Below are 12314 nucleotides of genomic sequence, written 5' to 3' on the forward strand. Positions count from 1 at the left end.
ATGGCGAGCGTAGCGAGCCCGCAAGGGGACACTTTTGGTCCCCCGTTAGCATCCCCGCCCCTCCCCCTTTTAGGCCGGGTCACGTGGGTGTGACGTCACAGGTCCATCAGCCCTCTATAGTCTAGAGTCTAGACCTAATCGCATTTGCGTCCATCTTCGAATCAGGTCCAATGTAAAATTTGCCGTTAGCTCTGTTATCCAAGCACTGTGGAAACACAGTCACATTTCTATCAAGTTTGTACATCCATCCGCACTGCTCTTTAGGTTTATCCCCCGTAGCACGCTTAAGGGCTGCGGCCAGGTAGTTTCCGTCAATGCCAGCAATCAGTCACATGACTTCCAGGAAAGCCTGCAGTTCTGGGCATCACTGATCCCCGCCTCATAAGGCAGAGAAACCTCCCTTACTAACGTGATGAAAGCCAATTGGCTACACAGTAAAAGCTGTCCCATTACAGGGCTGGACTGGCTGGGTACATTAATAGTGACATGACATGCTGCCACTGTGAGTAAACCAGAGTGTTTGCAGAAGCAATATTTTCCAGATCCAAGCAAAAAGGTAATGCACAGACAATGCTTAGGGAATTCATAGGCACTATACAGGGAATGCACAGACTTGTAGGAGACAGTTCAGGATTTCCATGGAAGCTGTATTGCTATGACAGAACTACATTTCATTTCAATGGTTTTACAGTATGTTATTGAAATCCTTTAACGAGGCTTTAGCAAGGAGTCACACTCGTAGATCAGTATTGATTGAGCACACTTCTATGCTGTTTTCCGACGTCATAATAAATATTGAGATGACGTTATATTATTTATAGATAAATGACAGTCTTATTGCATTCATGCATTAAAAGCTGAAGTAATGCATCCCATCCGCTGCCTGGAAGCACACCACTGTACGATATGGTAATAGAAATGCCATTCTGACAACTACACAACTTATCCTGTCCATTGTGTATACTTTTGCTCCAAAATTGTGTCTGCTACAAGGTTGCACTGTATTATGGAAGCTTCACTTTAACATTGTTTGGAGAGACAACGTACACATAGGATTAATAAGTAACCCATTCACACAGCCTACCTTTTCTTTCTGAGGATATGTTTAGTGGCCAAGTAGTGAGCTATTGGTTTGCAAGTTGTTGCTGTCCTATAGTTTGTAGTAGTATAGAGGGGTTTGTTTATTTATTTTTAACCAAAATGTGGTTATGAGTCACTCAGCATACACTTATAGCTCATTGTTATGTAGATGGGACGTCTGGCTGGAGGAAGTGCTGAAATGTTTTTATTGAATACAAAGTCTGAGTTTACAGAATACAGAATAAACTCTCCTACATTCCTCTGTGTTGAGGGACAGTCCCGTGCTTGGCCTCAAATGTTCTCCTTTTTGTTTTTGTTATATTAGAGATATTTTATAAAATATACATTTTGGAAAACACTCTCTGGTTCTAAATGTATTTTTTGTGTGTGTTTTAAAATAGGTATTTGTGGGTGTATATAAGAATGTGTTTTTTTGATAATTTGTGTGTAGAAATTGATGTAGTGTGCACACGTGTGTGTGTGTATATATGGAACGCAAGCATGTGTGCACGTGACTATACTAATTGTAAATGCTGCTCTATTGTATTTAAATGCGGAGGGAGGTTGGTTGTACTGTACTTGGCAAAGCCCAGAGCTTTTTCAGTCTATAGCTACCAATCAGTTTGACACCTCTGATTACACTGGCCAGTCTCCAGTGGCATAGCAATAGAGGTATAAATACAGAAGCACTGGGGCTCTACAGGCTCAGCCATCATTGCCAGACCTAGGGCTGTTAGATGGTGGCATTCACCAAGGGCACAAGGATACTTTTCAATTGGGAGCATTAGGCTGTGACATCATTAAACTGGTGTGCAAATTCAGCATGGAATGGGCTCAATTTAATTAGGGCCAATGTACCGCAGTACATTACCTTGATCTATGGCTTCGCACATATTTGCCCATTACAATGCTTACCATCGACATTGCTGAATTCCCTGCGCAAATCTATGGGGAGCTAGGACAATGCCGACATCGCTCCTAATTAAATTGACCCCAAAGTGTCTCCAATTTCAGTTATTTGAGGTGTTATAGCTGTATTACTTTGCATAGGGGCCCTGTCGCAGGAGTGGCTCACATGACCAGCAGCGATATACAGACTGGTGGCAGCAACGCCTTCACCCACCACTCACACCAATGTTACTGTGTGCCCTGTGCACAGATCTCTATGTAGCCTCTCCTATTTAAGTGATTGAGGCCCAAAGCACCTCTCCCCCCACCTCTTACCAGCCGCGCGCATGGTGCTACAACTATCTCTTGCATTGATGATGTCAATAAATTTTGTTTATGTTATTGCTCAGCTTTAACTTGATGGATTGAGATGAAATATAGGGCCTCATTCAGACCCACTCGCAAGCGGCTGTCCGCTCGCAAGTGGGTTTATGGTGTGCACTGCGCATGCGCACGACGGAGGGAGCTCCGTCGTGCGCATGCGCCAGACGCGACGAGCGAAGGACTTTCCTTCGCTCGTTGTGTCTGATCAAAGGGGGCGTGCTGTCGATGTTGATTGACAGCACGCCCCCTTTGGTGGGCGTGCCGGCCAGACAGAGGCGTTCCCAAGGGAACGCCTACCGTCAGAAGCCGGCCCCACTGATATCACTAGTGATGTCAGTGGGAGTGATTTTGGCTCTGATAGAGCCAAAATCACTCCAGGGCTTGCGGCAGCGAGACCCTACCGCAGGGTCTCGTCGCAAGCCCGATGGTCGCGATAGTCTTGACCATCGCGACCATCATCATGGCCACACGCTATAGCTGTGGGTGGTCACCCACAGCTATACGAGCGGCCAGGAGGCCGCTCCAATAAGGTGGGAGGGCCCTGATTCAGAGCGAGCGCTCTGGTCAGAGCGTCCGGCTCTGAATCAGGCCCTGAGAATGTGACAATACAGCCATCTCCAGAACTCTACCCAACGGTGTGATTTCTTGTGGTTGGTGGGAACCTAATCCCCCCCCTCCCCACTACTCGCTTTCCTCCACCTCTTCCCCATGCAACAGCATCTTATCATCGTTCCTGCTCTTAGGTCACCCAAGAAGCTCCATCACACAGTGGGGCAGAGGATAAGATTGGCTGCTTCCTGCGCTATTCCAGTTCTTACGTTCAGAGCACAATTCCAGGTGAGCATAGTGCAGGGGATACAGGCACATGAAGAGAGCTGGAGGGTGGCTGAAACTGGCCTTTATCAGCATTGCAAAGCTGGCTGGATGTGACATGCCTGTTGATATGTGCTATTGGTGAGGAACCTGTCACAACTCACGGATAGATATTGGATGCTTGCTCTTACTTTAGGATTATGTGATACCCAGTACAGAGTACTCACTCCAGGGCTTGTGGTCGAAAACCCCGACCACAGGCTTCTGGTCGCACTGGCGATGGTCGCGATGGTCAAGACCATCGCGACCATCATCCTGCACGCTCGTATGTGCTGTGGGTGGAGGACGCTCTATTTTTATGGAGGACGGCCCTCATTCAGAGCGAGCGCTCTGCTTAGAGTGTCCGGCTCTGAATGAGGGCCATAGTTTCCACTACAAAATGATGCAGTTTTCATGAAAATCGGTTCTGTAGTTTTTGTGCCAACTTGGAACAAATAGACAGACACAACGTTCTTATTATATTAATATAGATTTATTATTATTATTATTATTATTATTATTATTATTATTATTATTTTACCTGCACTCACAGAATGTGTGGGGGACTCCTGACACCCACCTCCTTCTGGTGACTTGACGGATACATTTTAACCTGCCCCCCCCCACCACCACACACACACAGTTGTGGCATTGAGCAGCAGGGGTGGGTGTGGGAATGACTGCTGTACCATTCCCCCTGCACCATTCCCCCTGCAACTCTCACCTGGTGATGGTAATTATAATGTAAATTACAAGTACCTATTTCTAAATAACCTACAATTCCTATGCCCCTAAACCTATATTTGTACGTCCCCTAAATGCTTGCATAAGCCAGTAGGTTTAGGGGCTGCATCGGGGTCTATAGATGCAGCATTGCCACACACACGGTGCCATTGTGCCTATATTGCCCAAATCCGGCCAATATCACCACATCATGTCTGCATAATTTACTATGCAATATTTTATTCTATATTCCACAGATCATACTCTTCTCCTCTACTTATTGATACACTTATGATACAATTAGCTGTTGCCCATGGCTTCACCCACAATGAATTTGCTGTTGTTATAGTTGTATTGCTTGCATAGGGCCCTGTCGCGGGAGTTTCCCGCGTGACCAGCAGCACTATACAGACTGGTGGCAGCAGCACCTTCACCCACCACTCACACCAATGTCACTGTGTGCCCTGTGCACAGATTGCTGTGTAGCCTATCCTATTCACCTACCACTCACACCAATGTCAATGTGTGCCCTGTGCACAGATTGCTGTGTAGCCTATGCTATTCACCAACCACTCACACCAATGTCACTGTGTGCCCTGTGCGCAGATTGCTGTGTATCCTATCCTATTCACCTACCACTCACACCAATGTCACTGTGTACCCTGTGCACAGATTGCTGTGTAGCCTACCCTATTCACCCACCACTCACACCAATGTCACTGTGTGCCCTGTGCACAGATTGCTGTGTAGCCTATCCTATTCACCTACCACTCACAGCAATGTCACTGTGTGCCCTGTGCACAGACTGCTATGTAGCCTATCCTATTCACCTACCACTCACACCAATGTCACTGTGTGCCCTGTGCACAGACTGCTATGTAGCCTATCCTATTCACCTACCACTCACACCAATGTCAATGTGTGTCCTGAGCACAGACTGCTATGTAGCCTATCCTATTCACCCATCACTCACACCAATGTCACTATGTACCCTGTGCACAGACTGCTATGTAGCCTATCCTATTCACCTACCACTCACACCAATGTCAATGTGTGCCCTGTGCACAGACTGCTATGTAGCCTATCCTATCCAAGTGATCGTGGGCCCAATGCACCTCTCCCCCCACCCCATACTGGTCGCATGCAATAAAAATTTTTTTGTGTCATTGCCCAGCTTTAACTACAAAATGATGCAGTTTTCATGAAAATCGGTTCAGTAGTTTTTGCTCCATCTTGTAACAAACAGACAGACACAATGGACCTCAATCAGAGTCGGTCTCAAGCGGCCGCTCGCCGTACGCATCCGATGTTTCCAAACCACGCATGCGCACGGTTAGTTGTGCGCATGTGCGTACGAGACTTTGCAATCCAAAATGCTGTAGATCGTACGGCTTACGAGCAGGAAGTGGCTTCCGAGAGTTGATTGACAGGAAAGGCCGTTTGTGGGTGTTGACGGGGGTGGTGGTCTGAAAACGCAGGCGTGCCTCAGCGTTTTGAGGGCGTATTAGGGGCGTACATAAATTACCTGCTACGACCGACATAGAAGGCCGGAAGTAGTAAAACGTCACTCTGGCAGATCGTACAGCTTAAGGTAGGGTAGGAGCTCCCGTAAGCCACACAGTACAATTGATACTCTCGAATGTTATTGATGTTAGGATTGATGTTTCTATTTTGAGCCACACAATGCAAGCAGATAATAATAGATTGATGAAGCTAATAACACTGCTAACTGGCTTGTAATTGATTCAGCTGCGTTTGCATTAGTGAATAATAAGAATACATACATTTCAGGGGGATGGCTTATTCTATGCGTTTTTTTTGTTATTTTTGGAGTAATTTGCACACAACACAAGCGGCCGCAACCATCAGAAGAAAATTAACATACAGCGACTGACAACGACTGATAACGATTGACTCGATCGCTTGATGCTATCACTCGTTAGCTAGAGGAGGTGTATTGTTCATGTATGGGCGTCACTTTGATTGCGACCGACCGGCCGTGCGATTACTTCCTTTTTCAGTTTCTCGGTCGTTAGGCTTACAACCGAGTGGCCGCTTACGACCGACTCTGAATGAGGTCCAATGTTCTTATTATATTAGTATAGACAGCAAAGGAGTAAAGTCTGCATGATTCAAGTTGTCCCTCAGGCAGTAAACGTAAAAATGCTGTTATGGCTAAATGCAATTACAGCTAATAGTGACTGTAGAAGGTCACTCACACATGCATGCTGTTTTTCTAGTTCTGCATTTCCTCAATACATTTTTTCTCTGCTGACACTTGGTTTTTGTGACGGCTATGATAGTACTTATGATGTAAGGAGGGGGCAAGCACTGCCTGTGAGCAATCCATTTGTCACCTTAGTTCACACCCATTGTAGTTCACATTGAATCAGCATAAAAAAACCTCTTCAACTGAATTCAGCTGTGTATTCATGGACTTAATACAGGCCTTTCACAATGAAGGGTAATATGTATCAAACCTTGGAGAGAGATAAAGTACCAACCATTCAGCTCCTGTCATCTTACAGGCTGGGTTTGAAAGGGTGTGGATTGACAATAAAAAGGTTGACGTTGAATATGACAACACCAAATTGCCGACAGGGACAAACTGTCGACACACTAAGGTCAACATGGATGTAGGCCAACAGGTACAAAAGGTCGACAGGGTCAAAAGGACGACAGGGAAAAGGTTGACACAAATATGGTCGACAATTTTTTTTAGTTTTCTAACCCTAATCTTCACCCTAAACCTATCCCTCCCCTTGGTGCCTAAACCTAACCATCCCTTCTTATGCCTAAACCTAACTGTCAGAGTAAATGCTTGTGTCTAAACCTAACCTAGTGCCTAACCATAAAAAAACTAAACAATGTTGACAAATTTTGTGTCGACCATTCCAATTTTAACCTTTTGTACCTGTCGGCCTTTTGAACCTGTTGACCTACATCCATGTCGACCTTTTGTACTGTTGATCTTTTGTCCCTGTCGACCTATTGACTGTCAACCATTTAGTGTTGACATATTAATTGTCAATCGTTTTACTGTCGATCTTTCAAATGCCACCCATTTTAAACATGGTGGTTAGAAGCCAACTGGTTTGATCTCTCTCCACTTTATCTCCAAGCTTTGACACATCACCTCCTGATGATGGATCTATTCATCATTACATAATTATCACTTAGTGTTCATTCTAGCTCCGGCGCGAGGCAGGGCGCCGGAGCTAGAGAGTGCATGTCCGTGCGCGCCGAAGGCACGAGCGCGACCGAGAAGGGGGCGTGGTCATTGAAAAGGGGGCGTGTCTATAAGACGCGTCACCTTTTCTCCACTATTGGGGGCGTGCCCGGCAATTACGGACACGCCGGGCAGCTCCCAAGCCCTGCAGACAGTGAGAATAGATGCCGGCCGCATGCGCCCGGCGTCTATTCTCCGGCGGTGACCGGGTCACCGCACATTTCTTCACCCGCGGGACACTGCGACCCGCGGGTGAAGACGGCTCCCACAGGCTGCTAGGGCAGGGCGCTTTTTGCCCTCCTTCTGGAGGGCAGGGCACTTTTTGCCTTCCAGAAGGAGGGCAGGGCGCCGCGCCCCGCTAAAACAGCCTAGCGGGAACGCTAATCACTTGTGAGAATTATCTTTTAAACTTGCATCAGGTTTATAAAACTGTTTGGAGGCATTCATTCACTAACAAAAGTATCACTTACAAAAATCTGCTCTTTCCGCGGAGTCAGTTTTTTGGAAAAGTGTTGCTTTTCCTTTACACCTGCAGTGTAACTATGGATTTCCCCACCACAGGTGCCCCCCCTCCCCCGCGCTGCTGTGTGTAAGCCCCTGCCATCCTTTCCCGTGTCCGCTCTGTCTCTCCCCCCCCCTTCGTCCACTCTCCTCCCTCTGCTGCTGTCTCCCAGTAGCAGTGCATAGTTTCCCCATACATGCAGCATCCTCCACCCTTGCCATAGAATTCTCTCCCCGCTCCCCTCACCTGTCACCTTCTGTCTTCTGCCAGTGAGTCGAGTAGAAGCAGTGTGGCCACATGTCTGCGGGGCTCTGCAGTGCGACACAGCAGGGAGGGATCTGAATAGATCCCTCTGCTGGTTGAAGTGACTGGGCTGGCATGTAAATCTTCACAGGCTGCCGTTTACAGGGCAGCCTGTGAAGATTATCGGGTGCTGTACGCCATCTCAGGGTGGCGTACAGTTTCTCAATCTAGTTCCGAAATTTTTTTTTTAGATTTCAACTGCTTTTGTATAAATTAAGTGATGATGAATAGACCCCTTATTTTGAAATCCTTGTTTACTTAATTTAGTGGGTTGTGCTCCCGTGTATTTCAATTTTCCCAGGCCCGCCACTTTTATTTTACCTACAGTACAATCTTTATCTTGCAATACTTTCCATTGTTCAGACAGTGAGGGCCTGATTCAGAGATAGATGGAGCTCCGATGTTCACGTAAATCTCTGATGATTGAAGATCTGCACGTGTGCAGGAGCCGCACTGCACATGTCCAGATCTGGTACTGCAATGATGCTTGCAGTGCCCCGAAAGCTGCAGCATGGTTGGCTGCTGGCATTTTTAGACTGCAACGGGCAGCTTACCAGAAAACAGGAGCGCGTCGGCACCTTTTTCTGGTCGTGTCCAAGCAAGGTACGCAGCTTCATCTGCCCCGACAGCTTGAATTTGCCAGACATCCTGAGTAAATTCAGGGTTAGTCAGATGTCCGATGGTCACACATTTAATCTGATAGCTGCGTCTTTGGAAGCAGCAGAAGATCAGAGAAGTCGGAAGTGGGCGTCTTTTTACTTAAGAATCCTCCTGCAGTTTTTGCAAATTTTAGCACAGCCATTGTGTACAAAGACAGAGACTATCGGCTGTGCTATAGCTTCTCTGAATCAGGCCCTAAATACAGTAATTGCAGATAGGTTCCAGTACTTTCATTCAGTGGCGTCCCTCCCCGCGATGTCACATGGTGCAGGGAGGGATCCTGTGCTCACAGCATAAATGCACGCTGTCAAAAAGGGGGCATGGCCCCACGGACAGATGCGAGGTGACACTGGAAGGGGGCGTGGCCTCACAGTCCGAACCCCGTAGTCCCGACTCCCGTTCTTTTTACTGGGAAGGCTAGGGAGGTGCGGACTGCCCTGTGTGCAGTGCCGGCTACCTCACAGTGTCAGGTGCCGAGTGCTGCACTTAATACTACAGTGCAGCACCCAGCTCCTGTCACTGAGGGGGAGTCTGCACCTTGATGTCAACCCTTGGCGGGTGACACCCCCTGCACCCCCTTGTAACGCCACTGCTTTCGTTCTCTACATTTTTGTCATTTGTTTATCTGTTATTAAATGATTTGGTATTACTGTGACCATGTACTACAATATATATCTTTTCTTCCTATAATAGGATACTGCCATACAGATGATTGGTCCATAGAACTACACTTACATTAATTGCTGTTATGTGGATCAAGTCAGTGAATAATGAGTATGGGCTTCCCAGAAACAAGGGAGTGGTTTCATTAAAGTTATTTACAGACAGTCTTACTATGATTTATTTATTAATGGACTCCTTAATGATCCAAATAGCTAACAATACGGGAGACAGGTATCTGTAATTAGTTCACCACAGAGTGTTCCCATATTGTGGATAAGAGGGTTATGCTCAAGAATAGTAATATAGAAGTAAGGAGAGGAAGGACATTGAGAGAGAAGGAAAAATGGTGGATGGGAGTCAAGAGTCACATAAGATGGTCACAAGAGTTGGAGTAGAGGTCAGTCATGTCTGATAACATTAGTTTGTAGTTTCCGGAAGAAGAAGGTCTGTGTGACCTCCAAAGACTCTATTGTGGAGCATGCTTTTAGCCAGGAAGAATATAGTGTTACATAAAATATGTCCTTTATTACTTCAAAACATTGTCAAATATGACAAAACAATTATTTCTTAAAATATATATATATATATATATATATATATAAAATTACAAACAAAAAGTACATGTAGCAAAAAGACAGTTATTAAAATACACCCAGGATCAAGATATCACAGTATTTGTTATTACTTTATCATGAAAATGTGTTCCTCTGTGCTAATAGAACTCCATGTACTTAAACACATCAGTTGCACCATGTATTACCATCAGTGGCGTAACTAGGGTCTTTGGAGACCAGGGCAAATTTGAAAAAGGAGGCCCCCTCCCCCCCGATGTGCGCGCGCGGCAAAAAAAATGTGCGTGGTCACTTAAAAATGGGGCGTGTCAACATGACACACCCCTTTATTTTCACGCTGAACATTCCTATCCATATGCCCCTTAACCCCAGTAGTACCCCTTATACAGTACCCCCAGTATGAGGTTGTGGTCCCTCTTATGCAGGCCCATAGTAGTGCCCCCTATACAGTATCCCCAGTAGTGGTCCCTCTTATACAGCCCCTAATTAGTTCCCCTTACTCAGTACCCCCTGTAGTGGCCCGCCCAAATGCAGTGCCCCATGTAGTGTTCCCCCTTATGCAGTGCCCCCAGTAGCAGTCCCCACAATGCAGTGCGCCCAGTAGCGGTATCCCCTTATGCAGTGCCCTTTATATAGTGCCCCCAGTAGTAGTCCCCCCCCATGCAGTGCCCTCTATATAGTGCCCCCAGCAGTAGTCCCCCCATGCAGTTTTCCCAGTAGTGGTTCCCCTTATGCAGGCACCCAGTAGTGATCCCCCCTATCCAGTGCCCCCTGTAGTGGCCCTTCCTATTATTGCCCCCAGTAGTGGTTCCCCCAGTGCAGTGCCTCTAGTAGTAGGCCCCTTTTATAATTCCCCCAGTGGTAGTTCCCCCCCCCCCAAGTAGTAGTCCCCAGTAGAGGTTCCCCCTCCCGATTAAGTGCCCCCAGTAGTAGCCCCTCCCCAGTAGAGGTCCTCCCAATAATGGTGCCCCCAGGAGCAACCACCCCTCCCCTGTTGTGCCCCCACCCCCAGTAGAGGTCCCCCCAGTAGTAGCCACCCCCCTCCCCCGTTGTACCCCCAGTAGTGCAGACAGGTTTAAAAATTATATATATATAAAAATATACTTACCTGAATCCACGCTCATGCTCCGGACCGCGGCACCGCTCCCACCCCCACCGTTCACCAGTCCTCCCGGGCTGGCACGCTCAGCATTATGGGAGAGACGTCATGATGTCATGACGTCTGTCCCATTACCCACTGCAGGAGTCGGACGGAAGCCCGGCTCTTGCAGTGGGTGCTGTAGCAGTCAATGAGAGTCTATCTGACTCTCATTGGCTGCTGTTTAACACACGCATCGCCGCCAGCGCTGGCGGTGATGCGTGTGTTATGCACAGCCTGAGCCTGCCTCCTAGCGCTATTGGGCAAGCGCTAAGGGGGAGGGAACGGGCTCAGCTGTGCAGCACAGGACCAGCGCTGGAAGCCTAGTGCCGGTCCTGTGTAAATGTGTAGCGCTAACCGCACTCACTGCGGTCGGCGCTACACTGGTGCTGCTCACCATCTTACCTAGGGCATAGGGTGGGGAGTGAGAGACCAATGTTCCACAGTAACCCTTGGAAACAACAGTCAATATCGTTTCACTGTTAAAGACGTTCGTTTCTACTTTTTATTGTCTTGCCCACTAAAGCAAAGCACAATAAATGAGAGTACTACTGGGCTGCGGACGGGAAATGATAGGAGTGTAATGGTAAGTTGAATCACAGATCAAAAGTACAGCTTAAATTAATATAAAAGAGTACTGTTCTATATTGGTACTGTGGTACATGTTGTTCCACGATCACAAAATGCCATTATTGATACCCTGCTGACATCCTATTGTTTTATAGGTTGTAATGAGGTAAACATTATTAGCTGATAAAGTGCAGACAAGTATAAATAAATTATAGCAGCAAATAAGAGTATAAAGTGCAAGATTTGGAGTTAGCAGCAAAAAGTTTAAGGTGCACCCACATTGGAAAGTAATTTCAAGGAAGACGTAGCCATCATGGCAGCGATAAACATTAATTATTGAAATTGGACGACATTCATAATGTGGATTGTAGGTCTACATAAGTCCACACGTAAGTAGTTATTAAGGGGGAGTTTTAATAAAGCTTGGAGGGAGATAACATTGGAGATAAATAGCACCAACCAATCGGCGCCTAACTGTCATTTTTCAAACACAACCTGTAAAGTGACAGTTAGGAGCTGATTGGCTGGTGCTATTTATCTCCAATTTTATCTCCCACCAAGCTTTATTAAATCTCCCCCTAAATCCAACAAGGAGATTTACTCATAGCTATCGATAATCAGTATTTACCTGTCAGTAATAGAAAGTGAAAAAGCTCAATTTGCATATTTAATAGTTTGCTATAGTGGCAGGCATGAACTCTGGCTCTAAATATATTTTATCTGCAATGAAACATATGGAGTAACATATAA

At 46.5% G+C, this 12314-nt stretch overlaps 1 protein-coding gene across 1 annotated transcript in view; it reads left to right on the forward strand.

The window, feature by feature from the left end:
- The first annotated feature begins 511 nt into the window (after positions 1 to 511).
- Positions 512 to 12314, forward strand: part of IRF7 (interferon regulatory factor 7) — a 62044-nt gene continuing 50241 nt past the window's right edge. The window contains exon 1 of the mRNA XM_088471055.1: positions 512 to 556. The gene's annotated coding sequence lies outside the window, so the exon portion shown is untranslated. The remainder of the gene's footprint in view (positions 557 to 12314) is intronic.

Source organism: Taudactylus pleione, unplaced genomic scaffold, assembly GCF_031769625.1.
Source record: "Taudactylus pleione unplaced genomic scaffold, aTauple2 ptg000109l, whole genome shotgun sequence".
NCBI lineage: Eukaryota > Metazoa > Chordata > Amphibia > Anura > Myobatrachidae > Taudactylus > Taudactylus pleione.